Source organism: Mustela lutreola, chromosome 8, assembly GCF_030435805.1.
Source record: "Mustela lutreola isolate mMusLut2 chromosome 8, mMusLut2.pri, whole genome shotgun sequence".
NCBI lineage: Eukaryota > Metazoa > Chordata > Mammalia > Carnivora > Mustelidae > Mustela > Mustela lutreola.
In genome coordinates, this window is record NC_081297.1 from 111,692,249 (window position 1) to 111,713,220 (window position 20,972).

Sequence of the window (20,972 nt, forward strand, 5' to 3'; positions counted from 1 at the left end):
TAGTGATAGAGTGTAAGCTCTGGATTCAGGGGAGTCTATGAAATTTGGTTTGAATCACAGCTTCTGTTTTGTTAGCTAAGTGATCCTAGGCAAGTCATTCCATAATTGTCCATTAATATCCTCCCAGGTTGAAAATAATAGAACTTTCTACAGAAGATTACTATGAAGCTCATAATATAATAGTAAATAGATAATAGATAAGAGTTAGATAATAAGTGTAAATAGTTGTAAGCAATAAAGCAAATTTATTCTATTGTTTTTTGTGTAATTCATTATAAGATATAGGGGGATATGTAAGCAAAACTGGTAAACAGAAATGAAACATCTAAATTTTAGAACGATTAGTTTTAGAGATATTTAGGACAAAAAGATTGAACTGTACTGAATTTACTCCATGTTGAGAAGAAATGTAAAGACCCCATTATGTTTTAAATTTCCAGAAAAAAAATGTCTGCATAGTCCATTGCCACAAAGTTTTGGTTTTTTTTTCCAGAATGTTTCTAGAAATTTTATAGTTGTAGGTTTTATATGTAAGTTGTAGGTTTTACATTATAGTTGTAGGTTTTACATGTAAGGTTTACAAGAAACGTCTATGCTCCATGTTGAGTTAACTTTTTATGTGATGCAAAGTGTGTATGGAAGTTCATTCTTCTATATATGGATATCCAGATAGTAGAAACAACTATCTTCTCTCTGCAGAATTGCTTTTGTGCCTTTGTTGACACGAGTGATTCATATATGTGTGGGACTATTTTTGACTTTCCATTTTGCTCCATTGATCTCTTTGTCTAGTCTTACACCAACATTACACTGTTCTGTTTATTGTAGCTTTATAAAGAATTTAGGGAATATTAGTCTTCCAATTCTTTCAAACTTATTTGCTATCTTAGATTTTTGGTATTTCTGTATAATTTTTAGAATTAATTCCCCAAACTCGGTAAAGTCATCTCTTTGATTTTGGTAAGAATTGAGTTAAATTTATAGGTCTGGGGAGCCCTGGCATCTTAAAAATATTGATTCTTCTGATTCACATAGAAGACTTATCTGTCTATCTATGTCTTTACTCTCTCAGTGATACTAGATTTTCAGATCTCTCTTACTTTTTGTCAGGTTTATCCTTAGGTACTCCTATTTTCTATTGCTACTGTAGTATTGCTTTTCAAATCTCAACCATCTTGGCAGCTGATGAGATAGTTTGTTAAAAATTGCTGACCAGTATGTTCTACAAGTTCTGATAAACATGGCCTCAGGGACAATGCATACCTCTCTTAGATCACAGGGCAGCTGTGTGGGATAGGAAAGTTTCAAGGGAAGGCAACTCCACTGCATTCCAATGGCAGAGTGGTCACACAGGCCTCGGCATTCCAAAGGCTTATGCCCTTCTCAGAAATGTTCCATTGCCCACAGTGGCCTCTGTGTTACATTTTAGCAAGCCAGGTATTATAGATGATTTTATGCTCTACATTAACCCAAGATCTCCCCCTTTTTGTTTCCTTAAAGCAGCAGCAAGCAGTTCCTGAGACAGTTGCACTGTGAAGATATACTTCACATCTCTGGTGATGAGTAGGGCATGTATTCCAATTTTGCAGACTATGATGAGAAGAAAAACAATAATTATTATTACAATAGCAACTCCTAAGAATCCCCATTTTGTGAAAGAGAACCACGTGGCCGGGTTAAACCACCACAGATTGATAGAAGGAGATTGCTAAGCTTTGGTATGAAGGTTATGATTTTCCAGTGCTATCAAAGAGGTGAGGATTCGATCCTTTAGCTGCTGAACGTCAAAAGTTAAGTCATCATGGAGGGGGGGGGGGGAGGATCCATGTGTTTGCTTCTTTATCTTTTCCCAATCATGTATAGTCTGGTTCCAGGGCATGGAGGTAACACAGGTGGATCTGTGAGCCCAGTTACGTAAGAGGCCTTGACAACAAACCAAGGCTTCTTATATTTTCCCCAAGATATTCAATAGCAGCTTCCATTAGTTGAAGACGTCCTAATATTTTTTGAACGATAGTTTGTTGAAGTTGAAATTCCCTTGTGGTATTAAAGGCCAGATGATCCACAAAAGCAGCAGTCTGAACTGAGCGAGAGGCAACTGCCACATCAGTGGTGATGATATTGACCTAGGTGAGATGGCAATGAGTAGAAGCACTTGGGTTGTCCTCAGATAATGCCAGATTGAGAATGCTACCTGGATTTAGATTCCTCCCAGCCTCTAAGATTAACGGGGATGAAGGAATAGGCCTGCCTCCTTCATACAAAGACTGAAGAGGCTTGATGTTTGAATAAGTTAGAATATGAAAGGCAGGCCAAATAAAACACATAGGCAGGCCAATCAGTCGAGATAACAAAATGCTCTTCGCCTTTGGACAAGGGACAGGTTACTAACAAGTAAAACTATGGGTGAGGAATGCATAAGATAATTTGCTCCAAAGAAGTTGGAGATAAGGTTATAGAGTAATTGGAGGTGTTACTTTTGTAAAGGGCAGGCCAAACTTTGAAGGGAAAAAAGAAATGTCCTAGGGGCACCTGGGTGGCTCAGTTGATTAAACATGTCCTTTTAGCTCAGGTCATGATCCTGGGGTCCTGGGATCCAGCTCTGCATCGGGCTCCCTGCGCAGTGGAGAGTCTGCTTCTCCCTTTCATTCTGCCGCTCCCCCCAACTTGTACTCTCTGTCTCTCTCAATCTCTGTCAAATAAATTAAAATCATTTAAAAAATAAATAAATAATAAATAAAAATATGTATTAATTATTTATTTGTCTGTATTTATCCACAAGGAAGTCTGGTTTGGCAATGCTTCAAGATGCAGGAAGGGAGTGCTAAGCCCACTCCCTCGCCATTTTATAGGATAAGAACTGTAAAAGGTCCAAGAAGGGTCAGAGGACCAGTTGCAAAGAGAGATATTAAAAGACACATTACAAGTAAAGGACCTGATAGGCCCCCATTTGGTGATACTACATGGTCCTAGCTATGAAACATGGGGAAACTGTCCCCTGCAAGACTCCCATGTCTTTTGATTGCTTAATGGGGTCCATTTGCTATTTTCTTTACTGGGCGGGGATGGGGGGAGCAAGTTGGAATGATTCAAATTGGTGGTGGCATCGCCATCAAATATGCTTCCCATAGAGACACAGATTAAATTAGCCCTTCGGTAGTCATGAGGAGGAATGTATTGGAAAATAATTCTGAATCCTACATCTAGCACAGAAAATATTAGTAGTGAAGACACACAAGGGTAGAACGGAGGAATAAACAGTGAAACAGTAAAGTTAGGAAAGACTAAGGTCCAAAAAGTTCTACTGACATGAGAGGTGTCAAAGGGCATAGAAATTCCTCCCACCAGATTAGTGGCATTGCTGAAAATAGGAAAAGGGTCATCCACCCAAGTAACAGATTTCCAGAGGGGGAGATTTATAACATAAGCCCAAAAAAGGGACACAAAGCACGCAGGCATCATTTTTTTTAATATAAATTATTTATTTCAAACATTTACAATTTTCACTTTGAATGGAAAATAGCTGATAAAAAGAAAAATATTGAAAAACATTATACTGACCCTTTGCCCCACATACAGATATCAACCGTTGGTATTTGCTTTCAGGTAAATAGGGAAAAAATAAAAACAAAAATTAAAACTATTATTTTTCTCGAAAAAAAAAGAAAAGAAAAAGAGTTGAGGTATTACATTTGACAGACATGTGATCCCCATCCAACACAGCTTCTGCCCGTTCCCAGCCTCACTACTTGCTGTTGGGCCCGCTCCCCGCAACAGACCTTCGCTGGAGCACAGGCTCATGAAACTGACGGTGTCCGTCCTCATTCGTATGGTTGTCATAGAAACTCCGGGCTCTGCTGCCAGGCCACGCCGAGGGCGCAATGCTGGAGGGACACAGAGGACACGCAGGCAAGACGCTGGCACAGACACCCAACCAGCTGGCCTCCATCCCAACAACACCCCCAGGGACGCCTGCCATGTGGGAAAGCCTGTATGACCATTGAGGGGCCATCACACCTGCTTCTCCAAATGAAGACATGCTTCTCACCAACTCTGTGAGACCAGAGGACAGATTCCTCCCCAAGTGGGTCAACCTTCAGTACCTCTGAGGCGGCAAGACATCCCTGACCGTTCTGCAGGAAACCCACAGACCGTGACCCAGCCCAGCCTGGCCCACATGGCTCTGCTCATCTCCCTTCTCCCGGCGTCCTGCCCCCGGGGACAGCAGGAATGGGCAGAGGGTCTGTGAGCCGAGCCTGGCAAACAGGCCTCCAGGCAAGACCTCATCAGAGCAGAGAGCTCTCGGGGTCACCAAAAGCTGGTGACCTGGTGTTAAGCACGGATATCATAGCCAAGAACATGTTTTCAGGAGTAGAGGGTTTACCTGTCTGTTGTAGACTCTCATTGGCTTTCTGAGTTGTCTTTTTGAGGTCTCCCCAGGTCATGAAATTGGCCTTTTGGGTACTAGGGAGGCACATGAAGGGCAGCTGTTTTTCCTCTAGATTCAAGTGACTCATCTAAGGGACTGGATTCTGGCTGTGCCAGGCCATGGTAATTTTAATGTTTTTTTTAGCAGGGATCCACACTGGTCCATCCTGAGTAGAAACACAAGCATCACCTTGCCATGTTATGAATTCTACTGGTCCCTGCCAAATGCCCATGTTTGGGTCCTTCCAGAATACTTGGGCTTGTGGTTTTGGCTAGGAGTGAGGTTTAAAGTGTTTTTCGGCCAGAGTTTCAAAATCAGAATTAAAATTAAAAAGATTTACTGTAAGCAATGCTTTCTGTAATTGTGATATAGAACGCATATCTCCCCCTTTTTGTTTTGTATCATGCGTTTAAGGGTAAAATATGCTCTCTCAATAATAGCCTGACCTTGGGGGATGTATGGGATTCCAATAATATGTTTAACGCCCCAGAGCATACAAAAGTAAGCGAAGGATTGACTAGTATAGGCTGGTCCATTATCTGTTTTTACAGTCATAGGAATACTAGAATAGAAAAGGTGTATAGTAAATGTTTAATAATGTGCTTTGTGGTTTCTCCAGCTAGGGCTGAGGCTGTAATATAATTGGAAAAGGTTCAATATAGTGACATGAACATATCGTAACTAGCCAAAGGAGGCATATGAGTCACATCCATATGCCAGATTTCATTAGAAGTGAGCCCAGAGGAGTTAACTCCAGAAGGAGATGGAGAGGTATCTGTACATTGACAATCAGAGCATTGAGCAATAACTTGTTTGGCTGGAGTCTGGGATAGAGAGAACTTGCTAAGAGATCTCCGATTTTGATGTAAAAAGAAATGTGAAAGATGGGCTTTTTCTAATAAAGAAGTCATTACCATGGCATCTGCCCATTGTTGCAGATGGGGGCCTGGGAGGCCTGAGTGATTGTATATGTGACCAGTGAAAACTGCATGAGAACATTGCCTTAGCAAATGTTGTAGAGAATCAAAAAGCATATAAACAGCTGGCAGCAAACAGGGTTTAGTGTAAGCATTTTAGATATGTTGGAAGACAAAGACAGTACAAACAGAATCACTAAGAATGTTTAAGGGTTCATATGAAAAAAATTTCCAAAGCCAGTATCAAGGCTTTGAGTTCTGCTCTCTGGGTAGCTGGGCGTCCTGAGCGAACAAGAGCAGAGTCATTGCCCCGTACTACACTAGTTCCATAAATACAGTCAGTGCATTAAGAATGGGAGATGAGGTTACAGTTAGGGGCATTGTGGAAGGGTGGCAAGCAGTGAAGTGAAGTATCTTATTAGAAGGTAATGAATAACTATGTCAATACAATCCGCAAGAGCAATTTGTGTAGGTAAATGATTATTGTGCAGAGAGGAAAATTGTTCTTGAGGAACAGGATTATGAAATACATGTGGGCCTGTTCCTGACAGGTGTAGGCATCTCTTTTGACCTTTACTTATAATAGAGGACATCATATCTAGCTACAGGGAAATAGATTTTGAGGGGGTTATTGGCCAAGAATATCCATTCTAAATATTGGAAGTTTGGGGTGAGTTGCCAAGGAGTCCAGAAAGCATGTTTTGTGTGGGGAAAAGAAACAAATGAATATTGGAACTAAGGTCAATTCTAGAGAGAGATTGGGAATCTCTTCTCTGAATAGGGTCCCTTCAACCAATGAATGTTCCTGTATAGACAGGGGGTTAATTCTCGGGGTGAAGTTAGAGAAGGGTCCCCTTGCAAGGTTGCAAATTAATTGGACAAGGAATGAGTTGGAATCCCCTATATAGGGGGCAGAACCAGTTAATGCATCCTAAGAGTTTTTGGAAATCATTGAGTCCTTAATGGTGTTTTATCTATCGTTAATTTTTGTGGTTTAATAGTTCTTTCAGAACATGACCTAGATATTTCCAGCGTGAAACATGTCGAATTTTATCTGGGGCTATTAACATACCATGCATGGCTACAGTGTTTTTCAAGAAGACAAGTATTTTATGTACAGTCTCTGAATCAGGATGAGCAAAAAGGATATAATCTAGGTAATGAATAATTTTGGCATGAGGCCGTTGATCTCTCACAGGTTGGATTACTCTAGGTACATGATATTGACACATGTCGGGGCTATTTAGCCTTCCTTGAGGAAAGACTTTCCATTTGTATTATTCAGAAGGAGATTCATTATTAATGTTGGGAAGTGTGAAAGGGAATTTTTCTTTATTCTGTGGGGCTAGAGGGATGATAAAAAAGCAATCTTTTAAGTCAATGACTTCAAGAACCCAGTCTTTAGGGATTGTTGCAGGGGATGGCAGTCCTTGTTGAAGTAGCTCCATGGGGTGAAGAACTGCACTGATAGCACTGAGATCATGTAACAATTGCCATTGTCCGGACCTTCTAGGAATTACAAAAATGGGAGAACTCCAAGGGCTTTTAGAGGGTTCTATGTATCCTCATTTTAATTGTTCTTGGGTAAAAGCCTTTACTTTTATTAGTTTCTCCCTTTTAAGGGGCCACAGTTGGACCCAAACTGGTTCTAAAGTCAGCCATGTTGAGGCAGGGAGGAAAAAGGACCGTGCCCCAATTAAAAAGGGGTATCCCCAATTTTCATTCCCAACTAAAAGAGTAGGTCTCTTCCCCACAGATTAATGGGTATTGCTAGTATTAACAGCTGGCAATAAGTTAGTTTTCCACCTGGCTTTTTGCAGGTAAGAATTGATGAACTTTAGCAGATTCAGTTGCAAGTCCCAATGCTAACTATTGGAATTATTGGAAGGGGATTTTGGCCATTTATCTAACCAATCAGTGGCTCTAATAATGGTAATGTCTGCCCTTGTATCAGTGAGTCCTTTTGTATGTTAACATCAGCCTCTCTAAAAAGATACCTTCATTCCAATAAATGCCCTGGGTCCCAGTGCTGCCAAAGACTTATCCCCTCTTTCTTCTGGGGACCCAGAAATAAGTAAGGAAACACCTGGCAATCTTTGTTTTTGGACAGAATGTATGTAGGTCTTTTCCTGTCATGAAGATGGTAATTTCCCCTGTGTAGTCCTTGTCAATGTCAATGAGCCCTGGAATAATTGATTCCTTTGCTATTGAGACTAGATTTTTCCTGAAATAAGTTGAACTATTCTTTTTGGCAATGGATGCCAGACTCCTGTAGAAACTTCTGTGAGGTTTTCTCCTTCCTTTAAAAAAGTTCCAATTGAGTGAGGAGGTCCGTTCCTGCACTGCCAAGGGTATTGGCCTCGAGAGAGGCAATTGTGGTTTTCTCATCGGACTGAAGCAAACTGAAGTCCCCATTTCTGATAGGTCTGGAGACAAGCCCACATTAGGAGCCCCCCCCCCCCAACATTAGGGGAAAGCCCATATGATCAAATTGTGATTTGCACTGGCTAGCCCAAAGAAAGCCCTTTTGGTATTTTGGACAGGGTTTCTTTGGGGGCTTGCCTGGAGGGGCTGAGCACATGTTGGAAGTGGCATTTGGAGTTATTTCTTAAAGTGATCAGGCTTTCCACATTGGAAACAGGCAGATTTATCATTAGTTCCCTTTGGGAATTCAGGGTGCAATGCCACCACAAAGACTCTTGCTTTGAATTTCTGTGCCAAATCATTGGCCTGCTTTGATTGATTCTCTGATAGTGGAGGCTTTACTACGGCTCCCTTTCATGGCATCTTGACAGTCTTTGTTGGCCTTTTCATATGCCAACTGTAATAGCTAAGTCTGTAGCCTGATTATGAGTGATTTGTCTCTGAATAGCTTGCTGTAATTTATTGACAAAGTCAATCAAGGGTTTTAGGGGGTCTTGCTTAATAGAGGCAAAAGAGCCTTGAGGAGTGCCCCGATCAGGGGGATCCATTCCCCAGTTCATTTTGCACAAAGAGAGCATTGGTCAAAGACTCCAGTGTCCTTAAAAAGTTGTTGTTCTAGGGCGCCTAGGTGGCTCAGTTGGTTAAGCAACTGCCTACGGCTCAGGTCATGGTCCCAGAGTCCTGGGATAGAGTCCCACATCAGACTCCCAGCTCCATGGGGAGTCTGCTTCTTCCCCTGACCTCCCCTTTCATGCTCGCTCTCTCTCTCAAAATAAATAAATAAAAATCTTAAAAAAAAAAAAAAAGTTGTTGTTCTACATCTAGGTATGGACATCTTCCCTGAAGCATATTAGCTACTATACGAACTCCTGCTAAGTGATTGTGAAAAGCTTGCTGTTCACATAATTCGTCATATTCAGTACGCCAGACCAAATACTGAAAGATCTCAAGTACTGGTTTACCTAAACACTGCCAATCCTAATCGGTCAGATAAATATTAGCCAGAGAATCAAAAGTCCTTTTGAAAAAGGGGACGAGGTCCCATTTTCCTTGTCGTTCATGTTTTCTTTTCATATTAGTACCTGCTCTTTCCCAAAGTCTACACCTAAGATACCATTCTCAGGAACCAAGGATTCACATCTAAAACGACTTGTAACATATGTTGGAGCTCTTTCTCATTTATGGTAGTCCCATTAACCTTTAAAATTTGCCTAAAACCTTAATATATTGCCTCTGTTGGAAAGGGAGGCTTTGCCCCATATCTGGAGTTCTTAGAGACCATTTAATTCTGTAAAAATACCCAAGTCTGAAACTTCCCTGAACTTGGCTGTAAGCTGACGTCAACTTACTGCAGGCAGACTTTTGGTTTTCAGGCGGCCCGTCAGGTGGCCTTTGCAAGGTGGTCATGTCTGTGTCACCAATTGCCAGGAATGGCCAGCAATTCCTGTAAAAATGGATGAAAGATCATTGCAAACTTTGCTGTGAAAGAGAGAAGAAGGCAATGGAGTCCAGGCTCAGAGAAGAAGACCCTTCGCTCTTCTTTGCTCTTGCCTTTATTGGTGCTTCAGTTTAATCATAAATCTTTTTTTTTTGTTTGTTTAAGATTTTATTTATTTATTTGACAGACAGAGATCACAAGTAGTCAGAGAGAGAAGAGGAAGCAGGCTCCCCGCTGAGCAGAGAGCGCAATGTGGGGCTCGATCCCAGGACCCTAGGATCATGATCTGAGCTGAAGACAGAGGCTTTAACCCACCGAGCCACCCAGGCGCCCCTAATCATAAATCTTTATTGCTCTTTCTCAAGCAAGTAATGCATGGCAAGGGGTCTTGCAGAAAATAGATGAGTCTGATTACGGGAAAGATACAATGTGCTGATCAGTGTGTTCTACGAGCTCTGCTAAAGGGACAATGCATACATCTCTTAGATCACAGGGCAGTTGTTTGGGCTAAGAAAGCTTTAGGAAAGGTACAACCCTCCCCGCACCCACCCAATTCTAATAGCAGAGTGGTCACACAGACCTCGACATTCCAAAGGCCTAGGTCCTTCTCCAAAACCTTCCCTCAACCCCAGCAGCCTCCGTGTTACATTTTAGCAAGCCAAGTACTATGGATGATTTGATACTCTACATCAACCCTAATAGGTATTTACTCAAGAGAAATGAAAATCTATATCCTAAAATGATTGTACACAAATATTTTTACAGTAGCTTATTTGTAATAGCCAGAAGCTAGAAACAACTTAAATATTCATCACAAGGCGAACGAGTAAACCAACTGTGCTATATATGTACAATAAAATAATACTTAACAATAAAAAGGAATGAACTATTGAGCCACAGTTAGAAAATGAGATCTAAAGTTAAGTGAAAGAACTCAAAAGTGAACACTATATATGATTTCATTTAAATAGGGTGGTGTAAAACACTAACAATCCTGAAGTGAAAGAAAACAAATCATTGGCTTGCAGATGATAGCCTTCTTGTTACGTTTAGAAGTTCTTTCCTCTGTGCCTGCAAGCATTCCTGGTGTCTCTTTCTCTTCTTATAATTACAACACCAGTCATGCTGGATTAGGGCTAACAATATCTTCAAGTCCATCTAGGCTTCTTGCAACCTCAAAATACCTGAAATCTACCAAAATAAGAAAAGGTAAAAACTTATGGCTAATAGTTACGGATTTATTTTAACTAAATGTGTTCGTTCCTTTACTATGTTAACCTAAAACCTTGAAAAATTGTGTTTTGTGTCTGTGGCTAATGGAGTTACTTCTATTCAGTTTGCATAACTGGTGGTTTTCCATGATAAGTTTTTAATAAAAGGTAGCAAGATCAATAGAGAGAGTCTAACATCAAGTACCACAGATAAAAATGGAGTGCAAAGTGAAGTCAGTGGCTATCTTTGAGAATTAAGTTGTTAAAACCTGTGATATTTGAAAAATTCACAATTGGCTATTTCTCCCAAATCATTTTACATAGGGGATTTACCTGCTGTTTTCACTCAGTATAGCGATATACCTCCCAACTGACAGTAAGTCTTTAATTTGGTATGAAGTGGCTTGCTTACCCAAATGGCAGGTTTGAATTTTGTGTGTGTGTGTATGTGTGTGTGTGTGTGTATATGTGTATATACGTACACATACATATACATATATATAGTAAAAACTAATGAATATGCACTGATTATTATTTAAATTCTTAAATTTATTATTAATTGAATTCTTAAATTATTAATTTAAGAATTCAATTAATAATAAATTTAGGGGAAAAATCATAGATTGGGGAGCTTTCTGCAGCTGACTCTAAACAACAAACAGGATTTATTATACTTAGTATAATTGTCCTTTTGAAGGTTTATTTTTAGTTCTAACATATTACTTATAAACTTGTTAGTATTTAAGGCCTCCACTTATCTAGAAAGGGAAATAAGGCATTATACCATTCTTTATAAACATTATACCATTCTTTACATTTGTTCATGTAAAAGAGCAAATAACTGGGGCGCCTGGGTGGCTCAGTGGGTTCAAGCCTCTGCCTTCGGCTCAGGTCATGATCCCAGGATCCTGGGATTGAGCCAGAGCACTGAGCACCCGCTGTCTGCTCAGCAGGGAGCCTGCTTCCCTTCCTCTCTCTCTGCCTGCCTCTCTGCCTACTTGTGATCTCTGTCAAATAAATAAACAAAACCTTAAAAAAAAAAAGAACAAATAACCATGTGAATGAGGTATAGATAACTTATTAATAAATGCTGCACAAGACCCCCGCTTTTTCTTTGTAGATACTACTTACTTTGCTTTTTAAATGTCATCCATATTTATTAGACTGCATGGTTCTTGACATTTAGAATTTTTTTTTTTTATCAAATTGTAACTGAAGTTTTGACAACAGGAGCTAATTATCAGGGGACTGAAGGGTAACTTCATTTTTTTTTTCCCAAGCAGCAGGCTACAGTAAATGTGTGAATTATCAATCATTTGTGATACTCTGTAGCTGAAAACTTTTATGATCATAATGTAGTGCAATCTTTCTTAAAGCACTTCTTAGTTCTAAGAAGTTTCTATGGAAAGTTTCAGGAATTAAATTGAATTTATTAAGCAAGTTATTCATCTCTTTCCAAGTCATCTCTGTACATGATACTGATAAATTTGTTTTCAAGATCTTTCACAAAACTGAGTCTTATTTGAAAGATGTATTTAATAGAGATAATTATTTCCCCATGGAAAGTACATGAAAACAAATGTTATAATGTCTATTGTTGATTATTCAAATTAATCTCTTAAAAGCCCCATTTCTAAGTGGATTAATGATTAGTCAACATTTTGTAAACTTTACAATTTCCACTAGATATGTTTGCAAATTATTTATCAGCAGTAGTATAATTGTTTTCCTGCTCTTAAACAAGTTATATATCAATCAGCCTGAGTTAATAAACTTCAAGGACCATTGTATGTGTGGAGAAAATATGTCAGGAAACTTTTAATAAAAATAGTGGATTTATCGAGAATGGTGAAGGATCTGTTGTTTTTTTTTTTTTTTTTTAATTCTCTTTCAAGGTGACAAGTTAGCCTGCCACAGTTTTATAAGTGTTGATATAAGATCCAAGACTCCTGGATCAAAGACTAGTTTTAACAGTTCATTTCTCAATGATAGCAGTACAGAGTACCATTTTTGCATGGGTTTTCTGAACCTCAGTTCTCACAGAGGAACATACTGAGGACCAGCTAACACCTGTATATAGGGTAGGTTGCATTATAGGAGAAGAACCCTAAGCCTGTGGAACCCAAATATTTTGTAATGGGCAGTAAATGTACTGACTTTTGCTCTGGAAGGAGACTCTATCTTTCTTTTAAAGTTGTTTGCCACTATGGAAAATATAGTTGGGAAAAAACTGCCTCTGTACTTAAAACATAGAAAGACATGAAAAACCTGTGAACAATGGTCTCCCAGTTGTATTTTCTTGTGTATGTATTTTTAACCCACTGAGCCACCCAGGCACCCCTCTTGTGTATATATTTTTAAATAGTAAATTTCTCTAAAGAATATTGATCTTATCCTAAAATTTATTAAAGGCTTAGTATATTGAGACCTATGGGATTAAGCTAATTTATTAATTGACTCAACGTAATTTAAGCATTATATATAAAAATCATCATATTCCTTCATTAAGGGAAAGTTCATTCCGAACAGTACAAAAACCAGCAATCTTTCCTTAACTTAGTAATTCTGTTTTCTGTTATGAATTTACTTCTTTAAAAAATCCAGTTAATTTCTTTCTTATTGAAGCTGTCATTAATACCTATATTGGTGTTACGGATACTGAGACTCTAACATTAAAAATGGTCAGCTATATTTCAAACAATGGATAGAAAAGAAACAATTCAAATATCCACAACCATCTGTCTCTCTGTTAATGAACTACCCTTCTTAAAGGGTCAACTAAAAACCCTTTCAACTGTATAAAGTATTTTAAATATGAACCTTCTGAAGAACATTTTATTAATTTTAAGATAATGCTGAGCAGCAACTACACACTAAGAAAATAGGTATCTGAAAAGAAATTACACTAAAACCAAGCATATTTTGTTATAAATACTGTGTGAAGACAAGTAGATAATGGGATGAAAATGAGAGCCCAAGTATGGCGAATATTTTGTACTTTGGGAACACATATCGAATATGATTTAACACTGCGCTACGGACGGGACTCTTAGCTCTTAGATGGCTCCAGGATCTTCTGTTTCTAAACTGTAGATGTTGTTGTCCAAGGTTTTTTGCCCTAATATATAGTATTGTCCTGCTTTAGTCTTGCCCATAAAATAGGAGATCAATCAGTGGGAACCATCAGGAATATCAGCACTGAGACATAAAGCCATCATTAGAGAGTGACATCAAAGCCAGGCACACTGCTGAATATGCTGGATGTCAAGGAGAACAACTGCCCTTGGGTGTTTGGTCAAAGCCACTACGCAATAAATGCAGTCTTTATCAGATGGACTTAACATGACTCAGTTGGATACTCATAATTTTCAAGGAGCTATGTGAAAAGATTTAGATAGGATCTGCTTGATTCTTTTCCCCAGTGTATATTCTTGCCTCTCTTATTGTAGATTAATTGATCCACATAAATATGGGTTTTCTTCTGGGCTTTCTATTCTGTTATGTTGATCTGCCTTTTTTGTTTGTTTGTTTGTTTATTTTAGTACCATGCTGTTTTGATTACTACAGATTGGTAGTGTATCTTGAAATCTGGTATTGTAATACCTGTAGCCTTGTCCTTAAAAGATGTTTGATTCTGAGGGAAACAAACATGAATATGGGTCATTTAAGTTGTTATTTAGCCTGAATCAAAGTAAGATATTATATTTCTATTTTTCTTGAGGCTAAAGCACTTTCAAGTCATGGAAACTGAGAGTAGGATCCAGTAACTACACAACTGCTGATGGGGCTGCCCACACATGCTTACTTCTCCCTGCACTAATAGAATAAATCCTCATTACCTAACATACTTGAGTATATATCTTCTCTTCAAGGAAGAAGAGTTTCCCTGATACACAAACATAGAATTAATTATGACCAAAGTATGTACCTTCCTCTGTGGTTAATTGAATGAGAATCACATAAAAATTACCTATGCTATATAACATAACATCTGTTGTAATTTCCAACCCCTCCTTTGTAGGAATTATTGAAATTGTTACTTACATGTAGTTAACATAAATTATGTCCATGTCAAACTTTGAGCATTCAGAATGTCTTCTATATCTATATTATTTCTCCACAAAAATACTTAATATTAGTTTGGAAGGGTTCTGTCTCTAGATCTGAAGCTACTCAATATCTAATTCTTAATTAGAGATACATTAGAGACTGAATTTATATAACTCTGGGTAATAGTTTTTAATTGTGTTTTTAATGGCCCAAAAAGTAAGACTGGCTTTTCCTCTTTCAATATCATTTTCAAAATGTCAGTGCCAACCCCATACCTCTCCCCTCAGCCGCCACCACCACCACACTCAACTGTTGTTGGACATTCCACATAACACTATAACTTTGTTTTTTCTCTCTCCAAATACTTCAGTTATATTTACAAAATCACTGCAGGAGATATCTTCCTCTCTACATCTGTAATCTATTTATGCAGTTGCAATCCATAGGGGAGGAGGTAGGGTAGAGGGTGGGTTTTTCAATTCGTCTCTGAATATTTTTAAGGAGAGATTATCTCATGGAAGTCCAACTTAAAAATTCTTAAGTGCACAAAAGTCTGATTTCCTGTGCATCACTCTATTTTATCTTTCTTCTAATTTTAGCAATATCTCCTCATCTTCATAGCACTGTTTTTATTGTTTAATTATTTGAACACCTCTGGTGTGTAAGCTATAATTTATTAGGTTAGTACATCAAGGTAACATTGTGCTGTAAAACTTCTCTGCAGATGTCTGAGGAAAGGGAAAAATAAAAACAAATCTGCCAATAATAAAAATTATTTTGCTATGTAAGATGAAATTGAAGGTGTGATTTTAACATTAGCACTCTATGTACTTGATACTTCTCAACCTAAGATCAGCTAAAGCAAATTCCTTACATCTCTTTACCCTTGATCTAATTTGGTAAATAAAAAAATTTTTTTTTCTAATCATCTCTGTTAAAATTAGGAAGGGAGTATTATAGTTTCATGGAAACATTATAGGCTTAGGAATTAAATAAATTGAACTCAGAACTTGATTCTTCCATCATTATGGATGTGAACTCAAGAAAGTCATCATGTCCTCCAAGCTTCAGTTTAAACATCAGTAAATCAGGACTAATAATACCTAGTTTGCACAGGTTTTTGAGATTTATGACATTATAAATACACAATACTATGTCCATTGTTTGCTCTCAATTAATACTTATGGAATGAAAATTTGATATGAGAATGGAATTTTTGCCAATCCCATGCATATTGTACATTTTTTTCATTTGACATTTGCTAATCAGTATGAACCCAAGCTATCTTTAATATAAATAAAGGGATATTATCATTATTTCACCCAGGCTTTTTTTTCTCTGACATGTTGTTAGTATCCATGCTTTCCTTAAGTTTCCATAATTTGTTCTTCCTTTTTGGTTGAATCTGCACGTGTGCATGTGCGTGTGTGTGTGAGTGAATGTGCTCATGTGTACACAGGCAAGCGTGTATGCACGCACAAAATAAATTATCTGGATAAAAGCCATAGCAAGTGAGAAGTTGTTTTTTTCCTGGGAAATAGCATGGCAGCTAGGGGAAGAGATGCAGTTAGTTTATAACCATATATAATAACCAGTACATATTTTTACAATATGACATTAACATGTAATCGTATTCCATACTTTCCTATTAAAGTGGTATTTAAGCTAACAGGAAATGCTGGTTTTGTTTGCCTTTAACTCTTTGTCTTTGAAAATGTTGAATTTCTTAACAATACAAACTACTTTTAAAATTCATGCAGTGATCATCTTTGCTCTCCTGTGCCCTTACACCATCTATCTGTCTTTTAAATCAGGAGACAAGCCATGTTACTTAAGTTATTATGTTGTACCTCTTTAATGTCCCTTGAAACAGTAATTTTAAACTTCTTACCGGGGGTTCCTGGGTGGCTCAGTGAGTTTAAAGCCTCTGCCTTCGGCTCAGGTCATGGTCCCAAGGTCCAGGGATCGAGCCCAGCATAGGGCTCTCTGCTTGACGGGCAGCCTGCTTCCACCTGTCTCTCTGCCTGCCTCTCTGCCTACTTGTGATCTCTCTCTCTCTCTCTGTGTCAAATAAATAAAATCTTAAAAAAAATAAAATAAACTTCTTACCGGGAGGATTTACTTAAAAAGAAAAAAAAAATAACAATCTATAGTGGATACTAAAGTTTATCATATAATAACAAGTATTATACAGCAATAATTTTCTTTATTTAGATTGCATGTGGTCATAAACAAAGAATTGATCCTACATCAGCCTATTTATAGTTCCTATGGGTCCAGAGAAGCATTGTAGCTACTATAGTAAAAAAGATTTCATATGCAGTGTGTGTCTTATAACATATTGCAGTTTTGTAATCTCCAAGGAGCCTTTAAAAAATAGATTTTCTTTATGGCAGACTTCCGCATGCAATTCTTTTTTGATTAGAGTTTCCTTTATTCCCCCCAGATCTTTCAAAGGCAGCAACACTTGAGTTCACAAAACAAAGACATTGTTATTCTTTATTATGCAATTTTTAAAGACCATAAGCTTTTTTAGTCTCATTTTATGACTCAATGATATATGTTCAAAGCAAGATTGCTATTTAGCCCATATGCATAGTTTTAAATCAAGCCAGATGTTCCAGATATTAGAATTTATGATAGTTCCTTAACTAGAAGGAAAAGAACCACCACCTTGAGCCCCCAGTATTTTGTCAGTATTTCCTTTCAGCATTTTGTCCGTTCTATCAAGATTGCTTTAAGACTTAGGGCTAATGGGGTAATATTTAAACAGGATAGACCTCCTGGATTCTGTTTTGGCTCCTATTGGTAGGTGTCATAATCATTTTTAAATACTTTAAATATCAAGGTATATTGGTAGGAATTTAAATATACATTGCATACTAATTTTGTTAGAATTTTTTATTATTAAAAAGAAGTATACAGGAAAAGTTTAAGAATATGTTTGCATTTAAGTGGACAAAAACCTGTATCTAATGTAAATTAACACTCCTATTTTTACAGGAACAAAAAAGGAGAAGAAATGCCCACAAGTTGCAAAACTATCTTAGATTAGTATCTTCTAATAGGTTAAGTGTTTGATGTTGAACAACTCGTTTTTTAAAATTGTATTGATTCACTTGATTCCTTTCTACATGTGTTTTCTATTGAAGTATGATTAAGTCATACTTCTATTAGTTTCAGGTGTCCAACATAATTCAACAATTCTATACATTGCTCAGTCACCATCTGTTACAAGCAACATTATTACAATCTTATCGACTATATTCCCCTATGCTGTTCTTTTGATGTCTTTATTTTAGGACCGGAAGTCTATACCTCTTAATCCCCTTTCTCTGTCTCACCCCCTTTCCCTACCCATCTCTCTTCTGGCAATCACCATTTGTTTTCTGTATTTAAGGGTCTGGCTTTTTGTCTGTTCTTTATTCATTTGTTTTATTTTTTAGATTCCACATGTGAGTGAAATTGTATATTTGTCCATCTCTGACATCATACATTTTAGATCCATCCATGTTGTTGCAGATGGTGAGATCTCATTCTTTTCTATGGCTAAGTAATGTCAAAACCATAATGAGATGTCACCTTATACCTGTCAGACTGGCTGGACTCAAAAAGATAAGAAAGAACAAATGTTGGTGAGAATGTGGAGAGTAGGAACCCCCCTATGCACTGTTATGGGAGTGTAAATTGGTACAGCTACTGTGGAAAACAGGATGGAGTTTCTACAAAAAATTAAAAAGAGAAATACCATATGATCTACCAATTCCAGTACTGGGTATTTAGCCAAAACAAGAGAAAACACTGATTCAAAAAGATACACACATCCCTATGTTTATTGCAGCCTTATTTATCATAGCAAAGATATGGAGGTAATCATCAATAGATAAATGGATAAACAAGATATAGTATATAGATACAACAGAATGATTCCCCTGATTCTTACCTGGCATGTTAGAGTCCCTCACATCTGTCTGTAGTTACTAATATAGTTTACTTCCTATATTCTTTCCTTAATTCCATAATTCTCCTTTACCTCCACATTTCTGAGCACCTCATGGTGTTCTATACTAGCTAATGTTTTATTCCATTTTTAGAATAATCTTGACAACCCAGGGATTTCTGATGATGCTGAAAATAATTCCTCTCTCTGCGATAAATATAAGATTTAATTAGAAGCAAGAGAATAAGTCCAAAGGGAAAACATTTGAATGTCAAGGTGAAAATGATTTTTTGTTTCTTATTCTGAGGCTTAGTTTGTTTTGTTAAAAAAAAAAATGAAATCTCATACAATACAATGAGAGATCCAGTTTATTGTGTAAATGATTCCACCATTTAATTTGATTTCTACTATATTTTCAAAGAAAAAAATGCCAAATCAAACAATTAAATCAAACCTAAATACAAAGTTTGAACTAAACCACGAATGTTGTATGCTCCCTGAAACATCCATCATTATATATTCTTATCATGGGGGTATAATTAGATGATTCTTTCTCTAGCTTAATGTGAATATTTAGCATATAATTTATGAGTGATCATTGCTCATGGAAAAAGTCTACCTTGTGAAACTGAGAAGCTTCCCAAATTGGTACTATTATTTGTTGCTTCAGAACAACTCATCTCAAATGAACAAACAAAAAAAGTTGATTGGTCTGTAACTATGATTCTCCCAATAAAATCAACTGGTGCAGCCACTTCAATTTCTGGAATCTTTTGCTTTTTGAAGGTAAAACATTTTCTCAACTGCCAAAGTTCAGCTTTTTGCCAAGACAGTAAAGTGCTAAAATTAAATGCCATTCTCACTTTAAACAATTAAGAAGAAAAGGCAGCTCTTCTTGAGTAAATTAAACAAAAGACTTTGACATCAGAGGATCACTGAGAAAAATGCCCAAACAAAAGCGTGTACAACATTAGTCAGTAAATCCATAAAAAGCCCTGACCAAAGACAAAAACATTGTAGTATTTTAATATACTGTGGGATTTTTTTCAGTTTACATAAAATGGATTAAAAGGCGTTTGAAGCGTAGGAGTCTTTATTTAATAGCTTATCTACAAAAACAACCAATAGAAGATTTATACATCTTTGTAAAATGTATTACCTTTCCACAAATCTTCATAATTGTACAAATCCTGGCTACTCAAGGAGATTGTAGTTCACAGAGACCCTTGATTTGGCTTGGCGTGGCCCTGCCTGATGGAGGAGGTGTGACATGATATGATTGCTCATTGAACAATCCTCTTTGCCCTAACAACAAAGTGTCCATTGGCAATACAATTAGCACAGAGTCCTTTGAGATAAAGGAATAAAGAAGCAGGCTATGTTGCTTCAACATTTTTGCACTATGCAGTCTCTCTCCTTGTCATCTCATATCTGAGAATCAAAGAGTAGAACTAAATTAGCTAATGGATAGCCTCAAAAAATGTACAAGTCACTAGAATCATTAATCAGTCTTGACAGGAGCTTAAGCTTGGACTGAGTGATACTCAACTTCAGACTCAAAGAATGGGATTTGAGGGAAATGAGCGAGGAGACATGCTATCATCAATTCTATGAATTCTCAGTTTAACTTCCTTTAAATAAAGTCACTAAGCAGTGATTTATTTGGTTCTAGGGAAAACGTAAGAATTACCCATCGTACGTATTTTCCATCTCTTACATTATTTGCGGAAATACCTTTTTCCTCTTTTGAGGACATGGTCTATTAACTTTTTAAAGCTGCCCTTTGAGACAGCACTGAATAGCAGAAACTTCAGTGAAATGAAGAATAAGAAAAGTCTAGATTCCTATTCAGGCTTCGACACTTGCAAGGCTATAATCTTCTACAAGGCACTTAATCACTTTAGGCCTCTGTTTCTCTTCTGAAAGAGAAGCAGGACAAACCTTTCTACTACCTTTCCCAGCTCCAAATCTTCATGAAGTTTTTATTATCTCTGATATAGGGGGATAGCATGTATCCGTCATATCTCTATTGTCTTTAGGCTCCAAACCCATCAGTAGAAACCCTTACTCTATGATACTCAGGACTCTGCAAGACCCATTTCTCTTTTGCCACCTGGTTTCCCAATAGATCGTCTCAAGAGAAGGTTCTGGAGGAAGGCTGCAAGGCTGAAGGAAGGATATGGGACTTGCTCCTTTCTATTGTATTTTTGCCCATGAGCAAGGTCTAGCAATCGTACGTTGCCTTAACAAGTAATTCCATTTTCCAGCCGTTTTTAAAATTCCCACTTCTTTTTCAGCCCTCTATATGTAACCAAATGTTTTCCCTATATTGAATTTCTCACTGTACTTTTCAGTGTTCTGACCAGACTTAGACTGGTCGTCTTTATGTCATTCAGTGCTGCGTTCATGGTCTGAAACATAGTGAGCTCTCAATATATACTGGGTAACTATAGACTTTTAAAGACAGGTGACCCTGATTCAAGCCCTAGCTTTACCACTTAAAAGTTTGGTCACCTTGGGAAAATTTCCTAACATTTCTGACCCTCAATTACATAATCTAAAG

At 37.5% G+C, this 20,972-nt stretch overlaps 1 pseudogene; it reads right to left on the reverse strand.

The window, feature by feature from the left end:
* Positions 1 to 3,745: 3,745 nt before the first annotated feature.
* The window catches only part of LOC131839822 (heterogeneous nuclear ribonucleoprotein A1-like), an 82,004-nt pseudogene continuing 64,777 nt past the window's right edge, over positions 3,746 to 20,972 (reverse strand).